Genomic DNA, 21,360 nt, shown 5'->3' with positions numbered 1-21,360 from the left:
TAGAATGAGGTATATCCACACAATGGAATGTAATTCAGCAGTAAAAATGAATAGAGTAGTGATACATGCTACAACATGGATGAAATGAAAACATTATGCTAAGAAAAGGAAGTCAGTATGGTATGATTCCACTTACAGGAGATGTCCAGAACATTTCTATAGAGACACAAGATAGATTACGAAAAGTAGATTAGTGGTTTCCTAGGGCTGGTGGGGAATGGAGGAGTTTGGAGGGAAATGGAGGACAATTGCTAAAGGGTATGGGGTTTCTTTGGGGAGTAATTGAATGTTCTAAAATTGATTGTGGTATTGATTATACAACTCTGTGAATGTACTAAAAAAGTATTGAATTCTATGCTTTAGATGGGTGAGTGGTATGGTGTGTGAATAATATTTCAATAAAGTCGTTACAACAAAAGAGTTTTATAGTCTTATTTCACAAATGAATATTTCAGTAACTATTTATTCAGTGCCTACCAAAAAAGCAAATACTATTCATATGATGGATTATTAAGGGGAAAAAACAAGTTGCAGAGTAATGAGTATCTTAGAAACCTATTTTATAAAAGTAAACGTCAAGGAAAGCCGTATATGTGTGTATTTACATCTGTGTAAGCATGTAAGATTTATGGAAGAATAAATACATTGCTTTCAAAAACAGAAATAGGGGAAGAAAGTGGACTATTAGCTTTTTAAAACATGTCTGCATATTTTTCTGTTCTTAAGACGAGCAGGTTATATTTTTATATTTTAAAAAATGCAAAAATGTATTTAAAAAAAAAAAACAACAAAAACCAAATGTGACTCCAGGTTTTGAGCCTCCATACAGGGGCAACATTCCTTTTTTGCATGTGTCCTTCATCAAGTGCCCACTCCCGCCCTTGGCCCAAGCTAGAGCAACTAATTTCAGTCCAACCCAACCCTGAATCCATGGGTAAAAGATTCATCCATGCTTAGAAATGGATAGAGAGAGAGAAAGAAAATAATAGTAATAATAATAATAAAAAACAATGATAGGGTATTTCGAGATTTTTTAATGGTTTTTAAATTTTTATTTTTAATTGGCATATACCTTTTTATTTATGTATTTATTTTGAGATGGAGTCTCGCTCTGTCGCACAGGCTGGAGTGCAGTGGCGCGATCTCGGCTCGCTGCAAGCTCCGCCTCCCGGGTTCACACCATTCTCCTGCCTCAGCCTCCCGAGTAGCTGGGACTACAGGCGCCCGCCACCACGCCCGGCTAATTTTTTGTATTTTTAGTAGAAACAGGGTTTCACCGTGTTAGCCAGGATGGTCTTGATCTCCTGACCTTGTGATCCGCCCACCTCGGCCTCCCAAAGTTCCAGGATTATAGGCGTGAGCCACCACGCCCGGCCGGCAAATAATACTTTTTGATGAGCACCTACTCTATGCCTGAAACTTTAAATCCATCATCTAATTTATATCCTCCTCACAAACCGAGGAGATAAGTAATCTTATCTCCACTACATATACAGAGATTGTCAGACTTGGGGAAGTTAGATAATTCACCCAAGGTCATAGAGCTGTGAAATTAGAAAGAAGTATGTGGCTGCCTGGCTCTTCTCCAAATCTCAGTAAGCTTTGTGTGTTAAAGGGCATTGAATCCATGATCATATTTAGAGTAGAGGGACAAGCCACACCTCAAAAAAAGGTACTAGATCGACTTACATGGGGTAGTAATGTCCCTTATCACTAAGATAAAGTCCTAGTCGAAATCAAGAAGGAAGAAACTTGGTAGAAACTCAGTGCTTCAATCTCAGCCAACATGGAGGAATATAGAGTAGAAATATAAAAAATCAAGAGAAACAATGAAGTCTGGGAAGTAGCCTCGAGTTCATGAGTATTTGGGGAAACAGGAAGTTAATCTTAAAGGGACTGTAACTTTGGGAGCTTTCTGAACACCTCAGACTTTTCTCTGAGGATAATGAGATCCAGGCCATTTTGCAGTAAAAGCAATTTCCATGAAAGGAATGCACAAAAGCCATAGTCATGGCTGGAGTACCAGTAAAGTGATTTAATTCTACACCCTATCACATAGAAGCAAAATTCCAATACAGAGCATGTAGTGAAGTTTCAGCTAGTCCAGGATGTGGCTGTGTCTCCTGGGCCACTGGCCCTTCAGAGATATGCTGGAGCTAGCTTGTACCAACTTGCATAGAACTGATTGTGCACATCTCCCAACCCCGTGTTCAGTGATATCACATTTGTAGTTTGTAATCATGCATGCTGGAAACATTAATACCATGAAAACTGGCAAGTGTTCCAAATTGGGGCTTTTTCCTAAAGACTGACTGTAGTTATTAACATGGATGGAAAGTGCTGAGGGAATTTTGAGAACCTGGGAGTGGAGATGGGAGGGATGAAAAGGTAAAGAAGATGATATGATATCCATTCCTCAACCTGATTTGAGCAAGGGGATCTGAATCAAATAGAGGGGACTTTACACAGCAGGAATATTGGGACATAAGCAGTACTATCTGGGTATCCAAGTTGTGACTTAGAGCAGGGAGGGAGCATTCTGTCACGTGTTTGTTCATTTTGTAGAAGATGGCTTTAGAAGTGCAATTGGGTCTGAAGGAAACAAGTCCTATATAACATCTTGAGGGTTTCCTTTCACATCTTTGTGAATACTTCTGACAGACAGCACCAGTAATAATGTCAGTGCCTGGTTGCATCTCTTCAAAGTTGCAACCAAAGACTGAGGAGGGCTCATTCATGAGACCGTGTGAGATACTCCTTGTGGACTCTCAGAAATAATCAAAGTTGACTTTGAGGGAAAGGCTGGAGGTCTGGTGTTATCAGATAGGGACTATGATCCAGTTACATTTGGGCATTCATAATAATGTTACCTCATTTCTACCCCTGCTTGTAAGACCTGGGGAATTTTGGGTTATGGTTCTCTTGTATGCCCCTTCAGATTTGGTTCCGATTGCGCTGGGCTGGAGCCCACAGATTTGGTTCACAGTTGGTTGTGTGATAGGCAGACTTCTAAGATAGTCACTCATGATTCCCACTTTCTGGTGTTCACACCCCTGTATACTTCCTTTCTGAAAAGAGGTTCACACCTGTAATCCTAGCACTTTGGGAGGCCGAGGTGAGCGGATCACATGAGGTCAGGAGTTTGCGACCAGACTGGCCAACATGGCAAAACCCCATCTATACTAAAAATATAAAAATTAGCCAGGCATGATGGTGTGCACCTGTAATCCCAGCTAGTCGGGAGGCTGAGGCGGGAGAATCACTTGAACCCGGGAGGCAGAGGTTGCAGTGAGCTGAGATCATGCCACTGCACTCCAGCCTGGGCGACAAGAGCGAGACTCCATCTCAAAAAAAATAATTAATTAATTAATTAAATGAAAACAAATAAATAAATATATAAATAAAATAAAAAATGGGCAGAACCCAGTGAATAGAATATGGAAAAGGATGAGATGTCACCTCAGCAGACTTTCTTTATTGCCTTCTTAGCTGGCACACTTTGATAAAGTAACTTGCCATGTTGGAAAAGGCCACAGTTTAAGGAATTGAGGGAAGCCCCAGGCCAAGAGCCAGCAGGGAACTGATGCCTCAGTCCAACCGCCCTTGAAGAACTGAATCCTGACAACAACCATGTGAGTGAGCTTGGATGCAGATCCTTTTCTAGTTGAGCTTCATGTAAGAAAAACCATAGCCTTGATTGACACCTTAATTACAGGGTTGTAAGAGTCCCAAAACCCATACCTAAGCTGTGCCTAAATTCATGACCGCATAAACCATGTGTTATTTCAAGCTGCTAAGTTTTTGGGGTAAGGTGTTATGCAGCAGTAGACAAGGAATACAGGCTGGGTTGGAGGCCACAGACGTTCATGCATTCTGTTTCAGATGGACCCTAACACTCAATCATAAATCTTACTGCAAAAAAAGGATAGTTAAAAGATGACAGGCTATTAAGAAAATAATACCCAGGAGCGTAAAGAGATACAGTGACAAACAGATAGACTTTGGAAAGTCAGGGAAACCTAATTTCAAATTCTGGTTGTCAAGCACAAGGTAAGGCCAAGGCCTGACAGATTTGACCAGTAAAGAAACATGAATTCTTTTTAGATTCAGGCAATTTATTACACAGACACTGAAACGAAGAATAGCCAAAGATGTCAGCTCCCCATGGCCCCTACTGAGAGAAACAGTGAAATAAAAGGGATTCAATGACTGCAACATGAATGATTGGACATTTTCATGTCTATAGACAAGAATCCTTTGGCATTGCTATCAGTTATCTACAATTGAGAGTTGTAACCGAACTCCCACAGAATCAAAATAGATAAAGGGGAAAGGCATATAGGTTACCACTGAAGTACAAATTTTTTCCTTGCATCACTATGCCAAGTGATATGAGGATATTAACTCATTCAAAATTCTCAACAATCATGTAAGAATGGTAATATTATTATTAACATTTTTAAAAGAAGAAACTTAAGCCACCCAGAAATTAAACAGCCAATCAAAGTCACACAAAGTGAGTGGCAGAGACAGGCTTTAAACTGGATCTATCATCTTAGTCACCATGCTCTCCTGCCTTTCCGTGGTAAGCCAATTAACTTGGTTGGACAAAGGTCCTAAGAAAGGAACTATTGAAAAAGGGAAGCTACCAACTATTAAGGTTAAGAGCTCTAGAGAACTGAGAAGGGATGAAATTCAGATGATCACATTGTTCTTCATCTTCCAGAAGCTGCTAAGCTTGTTGTCCTCTATGAGGCAGAAAAGAAACTAAAAGCAAAACAAAAAAAAATTTGTGTAAGGGGCAGTGTTTTATTCCCTGTGTAGACAAGAAAACTGAGATACACAACAGGTGCTATTCCCTACATGCTGGCAAGTTGGGAACAACCCAACAAACTTTTAAGAAGAACCTTTGTCTTGTGGTAGCCACATTTCCTCTTAGGACAACCAAGTGGGCTTCCTCAGTGGCAGATACTTATGAGCTTCTGTTCCTGGCCTTAAGGCTCATTTATTTTCAATCTTAGAGACAGGAAACGCTGGAAACCCCAAATTAGCACAGTTACACCTTCTCTCCCTAAAGAGTGCTTCTCAATGGGGACAGGGGACATTTGGCAATGTCTGGGGATTTTCAGTTGTCACAACTGGAAGGAGGCATGCTATTGGCATTTAGCGGGATGAGGTCAGGGATGTTACTAAACATCCTACAGTGCACAGGACAGCTCCTATCACAACAAAGGATGGTTAGGAAACTCTGCCCTATAGGCAGCAGTATCCTAAGTCACTGATGCAGACACCACTTGGAACATCTCCAGGGAAAGAAGTGCATAGGAGAGGAGGGGACAGGTTGATGAGTAAAAGCAAGCATCACCAGCATCATCCTTTAGTGAAATGCGTTTTTCAAAACAGTCAAGATGAATCAATGGAGTCCTGAATTAGTTTCTATCTTAAATTATCGAATTTACATATCTCCTAGAAAAATCAGACATCTGGCTCATAGCTGGAGCCGGTAACTGAGAATCATGCCATACAATTTAGAGTCTAAGCAACCTTTCTTCCCATGCCTGCAACATTCTCAATCAACAAATGGGATCATCAGACACTTTGCAAAATATCTAGACATCCATTTTTCTGATTTCCAAAAAAATACAGAAAGATGGAAAACCTGAAGTGCTTCATTATTCAGCAGTAAAATTGATTTACTGAGAGCCCACAAGCATAACCACTTTAACTTAACAGGTGCATTAGTATAATTTGAATGGCATAATAGCAAAGCCAAAAACCCATTCAGTCATTGACAGATATGAACAATCCCAAGAAATTAAAGAATAACAGCCTCCCCAGAATAAAACTCAAACATACATTTAAGAAATAAAATAGGCTGGGCGCGGTGGCTGACGCCTGAAATCCCAGCACTTTGGGAGGCCGAGGCGGGTGGATCACGAGGTCAGGAAATCGAGACCATCCTGGCTAACACAGTGAAACCCCGTCTCTACCAAAAATACAAAAATTAGCCGGGTGTGGTGGCAGGTGCCTATAATCCCAGCTACTCGGGAGGCTAAGGCAGGAGAATGGCATGAACCCGGGAGGTGGAGCTTGCCATGAGCCGAGATTGTGCCACTGCACTCCAGCCTGGGCAACAGAACGAGACTCCGACAAAAAAAAAAAAAAAGAAATAAAATAATCCTATCAAACAAAAGACCCTTCTGTTCCAACATAGAAGAGAGAGGGAACACAATTTTTTAGAGAAAGCCCTACCAGATTTACTTGCATGTAAGGTAGCTCCAAAGTACCTACAACATCTTGACAGAGTTTAATCGAAGTTTCTACAGTGAGGCAGAAGAAAGAATAATTCAAGCTTGTCTTATCTCCTTGAGAGATAAATTGATTTACCTTGAAATAGTTTCCTGTGCACTTCATGAGAGAGTTAATTTTGGAGGTATATGTTTACGCTACCAAGGAGCAGAAGGCCTCAAACCTTTCATTGTGAAGTAAAAAGGTTGGCCCACTCATTGGCCCTATTATGTTTACAAGGAAACACTCTAAGGGGAGACAGCCATCCCTTCATCCCTCAAAGAAATGTTATCATTTTATCCTTTTGTGTACAAAGAAATGACAAATGAATAAGTATATGTTTAGCCCCAACTAAGTACTAGGCATTTACAGTACAGTCAATTCTCATTACTTACAGTAGTTAATGTTCTATAAAGTCACCACGAACACTGAATGAGCAAATACAGAACCATTGCTCCTAAGGGAAATACTGGATTGGGTTTCTGTAGCATCTGGTTACATTTTCATCAACTGATTAATACATTACTTCATTTTGTGTATTTCTGTTTAAAGATACTTTGTTTAATACATATTGTTGATTAACTACCTTGACTCATGGCCAGCAGCACTATCACTCATGCCTGAATGAATCTTATCTAACACACCTGTTTTCTCCATAAAACATATTACAGTATTTTTGCACTTAGGACAGCACTTCAGCACTATACTTGGGAGCCATTTCAAACAGCAAAATCACCAAAAAACATGGCATTGAATGGACTAAAAAAAAAGACATTGGAGATATTAACCTGGCCTTAGTTTAGGAGAATGGAAAATATTTAGTATTAGTCAGTATCTGATGCCTATATTTTGAATGAATCTTCTTATAAAAGCATCAGTAGTTGAAAGTAAACTGGGGCTAAAGGAGATGACACATGAAAGGAAATAAATTCAAAATAATTTTTAATATTCTTCAAATATTCTTGTCTGACACTTGGTTGAGGATCAGTTACAGTTTTACAGTCTTTTAATGTAAACTCCATAACTTAGAGAGTAAGAGGTTTCCGTAAATACCTAATCCAGACCTTTAAGAACGTTTCAAAGCAACTTCAGTGAAAAATATAATCAATACTTTCAGAAGAAACTGAATAAACCTATTTTTTCAAATGTTCCTGTTTCCAACTAGATCACTATCTAGAAATGCCAAGCTTAAAAAGCAAAGATTTAAGAAAAGTGGTCTTATTCTTGAATTCTTAATGAAATCTATTTTTTTTTCAGGAATGGGAATATTAGTGAGATATTATTAAAGTTTGTAGGGTTAAGTATCATATAAGGGTTTTACCATAATAAGTAGTGGCTTTTCTTAGGTACCATCCTTTGAGGAAGTGCTATAATTGAGATCATAATAAAACAAAAGGCTTTTGGATTTTTCTTTTAGAATAGAGCAACTAAGCCAGCTTCGATGACTCCCAAGGAGCTATCATATTTTTGTTTAAATACCTGCCTGTGAGCTATTTAAGTACATTTTTAAAAGTTGTAATCAATAGACAGAGAATGCTTCCTTTTGTCAAAGCCAGCTTGTAAAACTGCAAGTAACATAGACTGGTTGGTCAGGAGACAAATTGCGTGAAGTTCTAACTCTGGTTATTAGGGCTAAATCTTACTTGTGAATCAACCATGGTGGTAGAGCAACATTTTGTTCCTAATTGGTGTCTGATAATTATTGCAAAATGAATTAATGAATGGGTTAGTGCATTGAGAATGCCAGGGGGGATGGGGAAGCAACAAATAACATTCTCAACAGTCTCACCAATTTCAACCAATAGGAATGTGTCACGAGAGTCACTGCTTCCTTTTTTGAGTTTGTCCTTTTCAAAAAAATTCAATCATTTCACCTCTTCATCTTTCTTGTATTGCAGTTGTATTGTCTCCTTTCTTAAGCAGATATACCAATAAGCAAGATTCATTTTTATCTGGGTGAAGGATAACTATAAGGGGGGGGCTAAGAATGGGGCCAGGAAATGTTAAACTTCCTTCCTGCAGTTGAAGTGAAAATCTGTGTTGCCAGGTTACATTAACACAGTTCATCATGCGTTTAGTAACTATGATGTGTCATTAAATGCTAGGATATTCTCCCATTGTACCAATATTTACTATACCTGCATAGAATGACACCATTGCCTTATTTTTACAGGGATACAGGTACTCAGGAGAAGAGTTTAAGACAACTCCTTTTTATAATGCCTTTAATCTGCCATAAACCTAATTATAAGACTTAAACCTCATCTTAAAGTTTTTCCTATTTCTAAAAAGCTTTTTAGCCATGGTGGATAAAGTACCTTGTGCTTTGCCAATTTGATGGCTAACAATTGAATGGAACTATGAAAGCTAGGAGAATATTATCACCACTACCACCCACTGATTCAGCAAACATTTGCTAGACTCTTCGCATATGATGGGCTGTGAGCTGGTTGCTGGGGATACAGAAGAATAAGCTATGAGCCCTACCCATAAGCACTTTTAGTCTAGTAATCATAAGCATCTGTGTAAACAAATAGCTCTATGAAAAAAAACATAAACTATAATAAATGCATGTATAATGTATGTACAGTGGGACCCAAAGAAGGCCATCATCAATTCTGCCTAGAAGGTTGAGGAAAGGCTTCAGAGAAGTTGAACCAAGCGTTGAGTAATGAGTTGGTACCAAAGTAGTTAGATCCCTTACAGTGAGGTGTTATTCTTCAAACTTGAGTGATGTAATGATAGAAAAAAAAAATGGTTTGGCCTCTCAGAGTTGACACACAGTATTTTTTTGTTCTAATGATATTTTGAAATGTACATACATTAAACTGAATATACAATCCTTATGCTCTTATTCTATTATAAAATAAAAACAAATTTACAAGTTAAATATGATCAAAGTTACAATGCCAATGGAATCCAAATTAGCTACATTTTACTTAATGTAATGGATGATGTTGTTTTCCTGAAACTAAATTGCTGATGTTGCATCTTCTCTTTCTCTGGCTTATCAAACTAATATGTGCAAAGTAATATCCTTAAAAATAAAATAACATGAAAGAAGTTGTTTTATTCCATGATGAAAAGCTGTAGTTGTTTTCCCTGGAAGAAACCGCTATTTCTAATTTTGTTTCTCTGATAGGTATTTCTATATTTCTCAATAAACTGCTCATTCTGATATTTTAATTTACCTATCAACCTTCAGCAACTTTTATTGATTTCTTGATTTTTAGATATAAACTTAACCGACTTAACTACTACTCACTTCACCTCAATATTTCACCGAAGATAGTGACAAGAGTGGTCACCTTTGTAACTTAAACAGCATTTTAAACCTCTATGCCTGGGACTATCAAATATAGACTCTTCCTCTTTTCTCCCTATTTTGTTAGACAAGGATACTATTATCCCATTCTTCCTTCCGTGTCTTCTCCTTCCCTTTCATCTTCCAAAATCCTAGAAATAGTCAAGTACGTCTTTCTTTTGCATAACATTTATATCTTGACTTGTAAGGACAGTTAAGTTGCTTGTGATTTATTTATAGATTAATTCTAAAAGTTAAAAACATACAAGATTTGTTAACATTCGTTTAACCAAATATTGTTTATTCTAGAACCAAATGATATTCTCTGAAAGCAGACGGCTAGAGGCAGACTATCGAAATCCTAGCTCTGCCTGTATTATCTGTGTAACCCTGAATGAGCAACCTCACTCTGCCTCCATTACCTCATCTGAAAAATAGGGGAAAATAATTTTACCTACTTCATAGGGTTCCTATGAATATTTAAGTGATTAGTATATGTAAAATACATAATGCCTACACATGGTAACTTCTCAATAAATATTAGGTTTTATTATAATACCTTTGCTTCCTATGGCTTTCAGAGGAGAATGTTTCTAGGGTTAGGTTTGAATTGATTGTCTTCTTTTATGTACTATACTAACGGCCTTATCTTTATTAATCACCAAACTGTTCCTGTTGTCTCTTCTGCTGATTCCCCTTATATCTGGACGTTTTCTTCTTAGACCCCTCCATTTTCCGGTGTGTGTCCTCTCTCCTCTAGCTGGGCTGGATGTTCACTAAGTCCACTCAGCCTTGTTATGCTTAGATTTATTTCTCTGTCCCATCACCTTGGAGCTCCTTTCCACTTCTGTTTTCTCTTAGATCCTCTATTTTCTCTGCCTGTTGTCTATTGGCTTATTTTATCCTATTTAAAAAATAAATATATCTTCAAGCAACTTCCCCCCAGAAAATGCATTGGTGTCAAACTTTCTTGCATATCTAAAGTCTTCCTTCTGCCCTCATACTGGTTTGTTATTTTCTCTATTTGTGAAATTTTAGATTAAAGACATTTTCCATCAGAATTTTGAAATTCTTGTTTTTAACAGCTTTTAGTGAAGTGACCATGCATCCCAGTTCACCTGTGATATTTCCAGTTTACACCTGTTATCCCGAGACCGATCCAGATAAAATGTCCTGCTTTGGGTAATAAATTAATTACATGATCCCTGTAGTGTATAGCATCTGGTGTTACCGATGAAAAGAAGATGGTGGTTTAATTCTTGTTCTATTCCAAGCAACTTGTATTTGCCTTTGAGAGTGTTTAGACTTTTCTATTTATTCTTGGTGTTCTGGAAAATATCATAAAATATGTAGGGTTTTTTTTTTTTCTTTTATTGTGTTGGCTGCTTGGTTTTCTCTTTCAATCTGAAAGCATTTTCTTGTTCAATTTACAGAAAATTGTCTTCCCTAACTCCTTTGAACACTTTCTTCTCCCAGTTTTTCTTTATTTTCACTTTTTTTAATTCCTAAGTTTCAACTTAGGTTATTGAGCGGATGTCTGTGCTACTTACTACAATAGGAAATACAAAAAAAAAAAAGGAATAGATGTATTGAGAGAATCAATTTTAGACAAATGCTTTGCCTACGGGACATGTAAGGAGAGACCAAAATGACATATTCTCTACTTAGAAAAGATGTCCTCTCCCTTTATCTACAATTCTTTAAGAAATGAGAGCACGTCTTACTCATAGTTTTGTTGATTTAAAAAAAAATCACTTTGGAAATTATTTGGGAAAGGTATATTGATCAAAAATCCCTGAGTCAAAATATGATTTCTTTATTATGTCAAAGGTTTCAGTGCAGGTTAACATGTTCCAATCCCTATAATAATCTGATAACCTGATAGACAGGGAAGGATTAATGCTGATTCCAATGGCACAAAACTGGCAGTCGCATGAAAAGGACTAAGTAAGATGTTTAAAAAGCATATTGCTTTTGTCCTTTTTCTTTTTCTTTCCTTTGCTAGTTTTTTCCTTCTTAATCACATTACCAAAACATCAGTCCTCACAGTTCGGAGTAAGTTGCAAGACTTGGAGTATGGTACAAAAACACTCCAAGGACAGAAGATATTTCCAGCTGATTATGCCACTTGAAAAAGAGAAGAGGCTGAGAGTATGAAATATTAAACTGCCTCTCCTGAAACTCTCCAGGAATTCTGTGGTCACCACTGCACAAAATGTTCCCTTATAGTATAGCAAATTGGAGCCTTAGGGACTCCAGTTGTTGTTCAGTTCATTTAAGCATTTGGCCCAGAGGATTCCTAAGGGATTTTCGTTAGTTCCTTCCCACGGTCATTTCTTTGGCATGGTTGATATGGTTTGGCTCTGGGTCTCCACCCAAATCTCATCTGAAATTGTAATCCCCACATGTCAAGGGAGGCACCTGGTGAGAGGTGATTGGATCATGGTTGCGGATTTCCTCCATGCTGCTCTGGTGATAGTGAGTGAGTTCTCATGATATCTGATGGTTTAAAAGTGTGTGACTTTCTCTCTCTCTCTCTCTCTCTCCTGTTTTGTCATGGTAAGACATGCTGGCTTCTCCTTTGCCTTCCACCATGATTGTAAGTTTCCTAAGGCCTCCCCAACCATGTAGAACTGTGAGTCAATTAAACCTCTTTTTTTTATAAATTACCAAGTCTTAGGTAGTTCTTTACAGTAGTGTGAAAATGAACTAATACAATGGTGTTGGCAGATATACATGTTGAAGTATTTAAGCAGTCTCCAGTCTGGCAAAGGAATCTATGGGCAATAGGAGGCCCTAAAGAGTGAACTTATCCAAGAGATTGTCGAGACTTAGGAGTGGGATACTGATAACAGAACATCATTTATCTTGCATTAAACAGAACTGCTGGGCCACAAAAGAGATTTAGAAATCAAAATGGTACCTGAAGAAATATGATTTCCTTTTTGTGATTGAAAGACATCTTATTGTACACCCCAAATGATCAGGAATATTATCAACACTGATGAATTGCCTAGACACCCCCATCTGTTGGAAGTGCTATCGGCTGTCAGCCCTCACTGAGGACTACCTCAGCTAAATCTAGCAGACTAAATCAAGCCCATGCATTTTTTCCAGGGCAATCTCATTCAATGATAATTGACCCAGGATGCATAAAGACTCAGACCCTGGGCTTATCCCTGGACAATTTTGAAGGGACATCCAGCTTCAAAGTTCCTGTGAATTGCTAATGGGACTGCATTCCAGCTCAACTTCTCCCTAGCCCAATCCTGCTTCCTTTTATAGATGTTGGAAGGTATCCAAACACTCCCTAATAAATACCTCAGACTTTAACTTCAAGTTCCAATCTATACCATCTCCAAGTTTGCTTCTCAGGCAACCCAACTTATAACAAAGGCGAAGAGCTTAAAGTGCAAGTGCGTTGCCAAAAGGCATCATTATACCTCCAAGTCTATGGGAGCAGCCTCTTTATGTTTACACAGTGTTCCAAAGTTTGTATCTCATTAGAGTTTTTGGTCCACTCTGTGAGTTGAGGTCAATTTTATCTCCAATTTAAAGATCAGAAATCAGAGTTTCAGAAAAGTTCCGTGACCAGTAGTACATGGCTCAATTTACTAAATCATTGGTAGAATCCTAATAATGATAGTGTAGAGTGGCCTTCAGGTTGGGTACTGCTAAATTTGACTGTCACTTCCTGTATGAGTTTTCCATTGCCACCAAAACAAATTACCACAAATCTAGTGGCTTACAAGAACACAAATTATTATCTTATAGTTCTGTAGGTCAGAAGTCCTTGAGGGCTTAGCTGGTTTCTCACCTTCATGTTTAACAGGGCCAAAATCAAGCTGTTGGCTGACTGAGCTCTTATTAAGAGGCTCTGAGAAATATCAGCTTCCAGAGTTATTCAAGTTTTCAGGTCCTTGTGATTGTAGGACTGAGGTTCCCATCTCCTTTCTGGCTGTCAACCAGGATTTTTGCTCGTAGAGGCTGCCCATGTTCCTTCTTATTCTATGTGGCTCCTCCTCCAACACAAGCCAGTCAAGTTCTTTTTATGGCTCAAATCTTTCCAATTTTGTTTCTGTTGCATCTCTCTGAGGCCTAATCTGCATTTCTCTTTTGTTTCATCTCCCTTCTAACTTCAGCTGGAGAAAATTCATTGCCTGTAAGGTCTTCTGTGATTAGATTGAACCCATCGGAGTAATCTAGGTTTCTCTCCCTGTTTTACGGTCCAGTAACCAAAATTACATTAACAAAGTCCCTTCAGGTTAATACCTAGATTAGTGTTTGATTGAATAATCAGGGGATGGGAATCTTAGGAGGCCATCTTTGGAATTCTGCCAACCGTATTTTGGGATTTGTGTATCTAAAGCAGATGGCAGCCCCAGGACCCAGGAAGCAGGTTGTGTCTGATACATTTGAGTTTGCTAAATTTGGCCGCTGCTTCTGAGAGGCCGCCACCTCTGAAATAAGGCACTATGAAAAACCAACAAAATTGCACAGCATTCTTTACACTCAGCCCCCATCTCCTTGAGATGTACCACTGTACAGTCTAAATATCGCTGATAGTTCTTTATGGTCAGGGTTTCCCAAATGTTCCTAATGATAGTATGCAGTTATTTCCCAGGGCTCTCCTCTAGATCCTTATTCAGTGTATCTGGGATGGAGCCCCCAAAATTCATGTTTTTTGAAGTACCTCCATGTCACCTTATCCTAAGGGAAGATGGGGAAGCACTGTCATAAGACTAAAGCCCTTTCCTGACACGAGGTTCTTACATTTACTATTCCCTCTGTCTGGGTTACAACTGCCCTTGCACTTTGCAGGTCCAACTCCTTCTCATCCTTCATGTCTCAGTTTTCGTGTTCTCTTCTCAAAATAATGCTCCCTGACCACCTTATCTACTTGAGATTGTTCTCTTCCTAATTATATTTCAGCCCCTCACCATTTTCATTTCCTGCACAATGCTGATCATAATCTGTACACATTTTGTTAAAGCATTTACTTGTTTCTTATTTATCACCTAAACTAGCATGTAATATTGACCAAGGCAAGGCTCCTTTTATATTAGGCTCAACAAGTGTTCATTGAATGAACAAATGAATGGAAAAAGTGCAGAAAACTTATGAGCATGACACCACACTCCAATAAAAGCCAAAGTCCGCCAGGGCAAAAACATTCCCTAGGAACTCTCTTGATTTCTCCATTTTTCTGATGAAAATATGTGAAAAAATAAAATGTTTTTGTCCCGTTTGAATAAATAAACTTTTTGGAGGTGGATGCAATAGCAAGTCCACTGAGAAAAGATTCGTGTAGTGCTAGTATTTCAAATATTAAGGAAAACCGAAACCAATTTGTTTCATGAGCACTTATTACTATCTACCCATGTGATAGTCTTCTGCTAAAATCTGTACCCAAATGTGTATAGACTGTCACCTAAACATTAGTGAATAACCTAAACTTTAGGTTTAAAACTACTTCAAGTGCTTCTCTCTTGGTTACTGTAAGTGCTGGATATAAGTCCTACCCTTTTAGGAGCTAAAGCTTCCATGAAGCAAATTTTGCTTCAGGATTTATTTACGTGTGAGTAAGCAAGGGGAGTACCTCTCCCTTCCTTCACCAGCCCTTAGATCTTTGCTCCATCTTTCTTTGCCCTTCTCTGTGCCCTAGGAGGCTGACCTCTATGGGTTTCATCAATTAACCCCCATACCTCTGGCTTCTGGTTGCATTCAACTAACGGGAGGTATACCTGGAGAGCAATCAGAGCACAGGAAACTTTTTAAAGGATCAAAGTAATTATTCCCCTGGCTCTCTCCCAGCTCCATGCTATTCTTCTGTGATCACATTTCCTGTCAGTGGCCCCTCTTCTATGGTTGCAGCTATCGCTGTACCTGGTAGCTCTGTTCCCTCCCTTGCCTCATCATGGCTAAGGGTGCTAACATCTTCTTGATGTTGTTACACTCTGGTGCCCCAACGTCTTTTAATGGTTCCATTAAGTCTACCCATACTTCTAAATAATTCCTTCAGTAAAAATATCTCTTCAAAACTCCCAGCTCAGTGTACTGTTTTCTGCTTGACTTCTGACCTATATGATCATTTTCCTTGGCCCAATTTCCCATTTCACTTGTATGATTACAAGACCAGAGAAGCTGAGAGGGCATTTCTAGGCTGTTGTCTTCTTCTGCCTACTAATTACAACCATCCAGGATGCTAGGCAAATGTCTTCTACCAGTCTTTTTTCTGTCTCCATACTTCTGATACTTTTTAAAAAACCAAGAAAGACAAAACAAAAATTGTTCACAACTGGACAGGGATTTTCTTTTCAGCTTAATAGAAATTAGAGCTTAGAGTTTAAAGCTAATTTAAATTTCTTTAAATGAGGAAGCTTACCTTGACTATTTATATTTGCAAGCTTAATTGTTCAGCTTTGGAGCATTTTCAATAATTTTTGAATGGTAATAAATTATTTGAGTGGCCTCTTTTATTTATAAAGTGTTTCATTTGGCTGTGTTTCAAGAAATGCAACCTGGCAAATGATACTTGTTATATAAATGGTTCAGAAAAGAAACAAATAAAGAGCTGATAAGGTATCCATTTTTGAATCACTGTAAATGGGTCTTAGCGCTTGAACAAAGCTCATCAGATGAGTATTTACCATTATGCCTAATTGCAAAGAGGCTACTTTCTACAAATGGGTTGTAACCCTATGCCTATCAATACAACTGAAATTTTATACAGATAAATGAGGTATTATGTGGAAAATTCTTTGGATCTTAGGTGAAAAGGAGATACCAGTAAGGTGAAAACACTGGACCTGGATCTATCCTTAGCTATGACACAGTCTAGAAATAAAATTTTCAACAAGTTACTTTACCAATTCATGCTTCAAGTTTTAGTAATAAAAAATTCTTGCTTCATAAATAATAAGTTAGTTTGTGTATCCTCCAAAGCAGAGCCTGAGACAGGGACTAGAGCGCAGGTGATTTATTTGAGAGGTAGTCCCAGAAAGTAGAAATAAGAAAGCAGGGTAAATGAGTCAGGGAAGAAGAAAAATATAATTAAAAACTGCATGAATAAGCTTGTTACCACCGTGGGTAACTTGAACTCAAACTCATTGGGAACTCTCTGAGCATCTAGGTAGAATGTTTCTCAGAGTTGTTCCTCTGAAAGACGGGGGACAATGGCTAGAGCATTTGTCCAAAGACTCTCCACTCGAAGGTTGCCACCACTGGATGTTAACTCCTAGCACCTCCAGCTGTGTTTGTCCGGAGGTTAAGAGGGCCTCTAGGGCCCTAGGGCAGAAAAGAAAAGCAATGCTCTCTGTCCTTGAGGTTGAATACATTTATGATGCAGAGAACTGTCCACCGTAGAGGTGCTAAAACCAGAGAGAAGTGATGGGGGGAAAAATGCATCTGTTGCAGGAAATATACTTTAATTGCTTTTTGTTCAGGGCTTAAACTAAGGAAGTTGTGGTGGGGAAGGGGAGGGAGGAAAGTTTCAAAAGGCATCTGCAGTAGAAATACCAAGGTTCATGACTAATCAAATGGAAAAGTCTGGAATGAACTTGATACTTCTGGCATGGAAGACTGGATACATAATTGAGTTGATCACTGAGATAGTAAATATAGTGCCAGGACAGTTTTGTTGAAGGAAAACAAAGAGATCACTGTTAGACAAAACTTGGTTCAGAATAAAACTTTGTTCACTTTCTAGTCTCCCTAATGTTCAGAGAGCCAAGTCTCTTCCATCACAATGTTATTCCAGAATTCTCTAATTCCTTGTGGTAATAGGATTCTCAATTTAGGCCAGTAAATGGACAGTCAGTTGAGCTACCTTTCTACAGCAGATTAGGTTGTAAAATGAACCAATGAAGATTTTTCATGGGTGATATTGGCCTTGGGAGTATTTAATCCTCTTCATGTCTGATGTGGCCTTCACATGGAGGGATAGCAATTAATGTAGTCCTCCTGGCCTCTCCATATGAGAATGACTTACCTGTTTGGTATGAGGTAACAAAATGAGCTTGCATAATCCTTCTCCTTTCTCCTCTTCTTAGCCTGCCTGCAGAGGGTATAGGATTTTTATTTCTCTTATCTATACCCTTGTATCAGAGACCTATGGTTTTCAGGAATGTGATGAATTAATACATTAAGTCTGATTTATTATAGAGATAGGCGTTAAGAAGTCCAAGTGTCCACAAATATAAACCACGTTCTCCAATATCCTAAATATTGGTTTCTCTGTGGCTCTGCGGCCCAGGTAGCAAAGAGGGATGCGATTAGGGCTTCTTGAACCTCCACAAATGAAGGCTATTCAACCAGAAAGAACCACCAGAATCCTACCCACAAACTGCAGCTCACTCCAGAAAGGTATTGGTGATAAACAGAGAGACTTAATAACTGCTTAGGAATAGGGTGAGTTTTAAAAATGAGACAAATGAAAGAGGATACATTTCCAGGAATTTAACAAAGAGGTAGCCAGAAGTCTAGACAATGAGCCCAGGTGACCAGACATACAATGGTTTATGTAATTAGAATACACAGGAGGGTTACACTGGAATATTGGAAATATGAGGGGATAGAGAAAAAGACTGCTGTTTGGAACAGAATGTCTTTATAGGATATCTATTTCACTGAAAGGGACAGCATTTTCTGGCTATTTCTCTTTCAGGGTCAGACAGCCAATTTTCCCTGTTACCAAGCATTTTGGCAGAATTATTATTTCTTTGTGCTTGAAAGGGCCTTAGAAAATTAATCCAGCTCCCTTATTTTTCTGTCCCCTCTAAACCTAGGTACACAAAGTTTTTCATAAAGGGCCAGGTATTAAATATTTTGGGTGCCACAGGGTCTTCATCACAACTCAGCTCTGCCATTGTCGCAGTGAAAACAGCCATGGACAATACATAAGCAAATGGCCATGGTTGTGTGCCAAGAAAATTCAATTTGCAAAAATATGCAGTGGGCCATATTTGACCTGCAGGCTGTAGTTTGCCAACATGTGCTCTCCACACCAGTGCTACTTAAAATATGGCCTGAGGACCAGTGCCCATTCAAAACAAATGTTTATTATAAGTCCACAATGAGATAGGTGCAGAAGTTGACAGTAAGCATTTAGAAACTTGCATCACAATTTGACATTACTGATATCTAAACACACAATTTTTAAGTAATATATTATTTACCAAAAGTATCAGTTGATGATGAATTGGAAATAAAACACCTGGTCCTTCACCCATACAGTTTGAGAAGCAAGACTAAATTCCATGCTCATCCTCATTTTCCAGACGGGGAAGGAGATTCAGAGAACAGAGCTGTTCAGTGTCATCCAGTCAATTAGAGGCAGAGCCAGAATTTGAACCCAGGTTTTCCAATTCCAAGTTCAGTGATGTTCCATCATAAGGTACAGATGTCGTAGGCTATGTTAATGACCTCATGCCTTATAACCTTCCTGCATGGCCACAGCTATAGCCTTGAGCCCTTAAGTGTGCTCAGAAAGTTAGATGATCATATACCAAGTGATTTTCTGTCAAGGTGAGGAATAGAACCCTTCAGCTTCTGAACTCCTAACCCTGTGTCTGGTGTAACCTGGGCCCAAGTTGTTGCTCCAGGCCGGTCTGTCCTTTCCCAATTATTCATCCAGGATTCTGCAACTTTCAGGCTAAATAGATATGAGAAAGCAAGAAGAAGAATTAATTTCAGTATCCCTTTTTCATTTCCTCGCATGCAAAATTGTTGGATTATAAGGTGAGCCCTATGGCTCTCAGTGAAATAAAAAGCGCATTGTCCCAAATATTCTGCCTTTCCTCCTATTCCCTACCATCCACCCGAAAGATTTGTAACCCTCACTTACATAGAAAAAAAAGATCTACTTATATACCCAAAGACAGTTCAGCTAGCTATTCAAAATGCAATGAGTAATGCGTGACAAATGCAATGTCAGTGGAAGATAGAGCAGCTGACATCATTTGTAGAGGGCTCTTAAAAACCTACAAGTCTAAACGATGCCAAAGATTCATCAAACGTGTCCACAAGATCAGCATAAAAAATGGTTACTTAAAAATGAATGAAAAGTATCGATTCAGAAATGAAAAAGAAGACTCCTGCTAATGTAATTCAGTCTGTGAGATAAAATGGCCACACCATGGTAGGTCAAGGATCAGTTTTAGACACAACTGCTTGAATTTTATTTAGGGGACATTTTAATGCTTAGCAGTCTCAATTTCAGATTCCACTGATTTGGTACCATTGGTAAATGATTTAGGATTCTGGCCAAAGTTTGCCTGCTCTGGATAAATGCTGCATAGATTTGAGACAATTAGTATTGGACATTTATTGTGTATTTGATTCATACTAACAGACATTTCTAATTCTACATCATTTTTCTCTTTTCTTTAAATAGAGCCCTAAAGAGTCTTTGTTAGATGAAATGACAAGCTACTTTATTGTGTTTCTAAATATCTGCATGAAACAAAAGGCACTTAATTTTAAATGTCTTATAATTCAGATGCTCCACAATTCTGATGGGCCTTTTCTTTTAATTAATCTAGTGTTGACTAGTATTTTTAGAATCACTTCATTGTTGATGTGTCTAGGGCAATGAAGACATTCAGGTTTACATGTATTTAAAAACGTTCACCAAGAGGAAATGAAAAAAAAAGTGCAACTGCTATGGAAAACAGTATGGTAGTTCCTAAAAAAAAAACAAAAAAAAACAAAAAAAAAAAAACAGAATTATGGTATAACCCAGCAATCCCACTTCTGGGGAGATATCTAAAATAATTGAAAACAGAACTCAAAGAAATATTTTCATATTCATATTTATTGCAGTATTAGTTATAAAAACCAAGAGGTGGAAGCAACCCAAACGTCCATCAATGGATGAATGGAAAAAGAAATCATGGTGTATAGTTACAATGGAATATTGTTCAGCCTCAAAAAAGAAGAAAATTCCTTCACATGCTACATCATGGATGAACTTTGAAGACATTACGCTAAGCGAGATAAGTCAGTCACAAAAAGACAAATACTGTATGATTCCACTTATAAAAGATATGCAATATAGTCAAACTCATAGAAACAGAAAATAGAGTGGTGGTTTTCCAGGACTGGGAAGAAAGGGAAATAGGTAGTTGTTACTCAGTGGGTATAATTTCAATTTTCCAAGATGAAAAAGTTCTAGAGATCAATCACACACCAATGTGAATATACTTAACACTACTGAACTGTACACTTAAAAATAGTTGAGATAATACATTTTGTGTGTACTAACACAGTTTAAAAAAATAATAATAATTTGCATCCCAGGAATGAAGCCCACTTGATCATGGTGGATAAGCTTTTTGATGTGCTTCTGGATTCGGTTTGCCAGTATTTTATTGAGGATTTTTGCATCGATGTTCATCGGGGATATTGGTCTAAAATTCTCTTTTTTTGTTGCATCTCTGTCAGGCTTTGGTATCAGGATGATGTTGGCCTCGTAAAATGAGTTAGGGAGGATTCTCTCTTTTTCTATTGATTGGAATAGTTTCAGAAGGAATGGTACCAACTCCTCCTTGTACCTCTGGTAGAATTTGGCTGGGACGCAAGGCTAGTTCAACATATGGAAATCAATAAACGTAATCCAGCATATAAACAGAACCAAAGACAAAAAGCACATGATTATCTCAATAGATGCAAAAAAGGCCTTTGACAAAATTCAACAGCCCTTCATGCTAAAAACTCTCAATAAATTCGGTATTGATGGAACGTATCTCAAAATAATAAGAGCTATTTAT

This window comes from Mandrillus leucophaeus, unplaced genomic scaffold (genome assembly GCF_000951045.1).
Source record: "Mandrillus leucophaeus isolate KB7577 unplaced genomic scaffold, Mleu.le_1.0 Scaffold1842, whole genome shotgun sequence".
NCBI classification, from domain to species: domain Eukaryota; kingdom Metazoa; phylum Chordata; class Mammalia; order Primates; family Cercopithecidae; genus Mandrillus; species Mandrillus leucophaeus.
The sequence above is the reverse complement of the archived record's forward strand: the minus strand, read 5'-3'. Positions refer to the sequence as shown.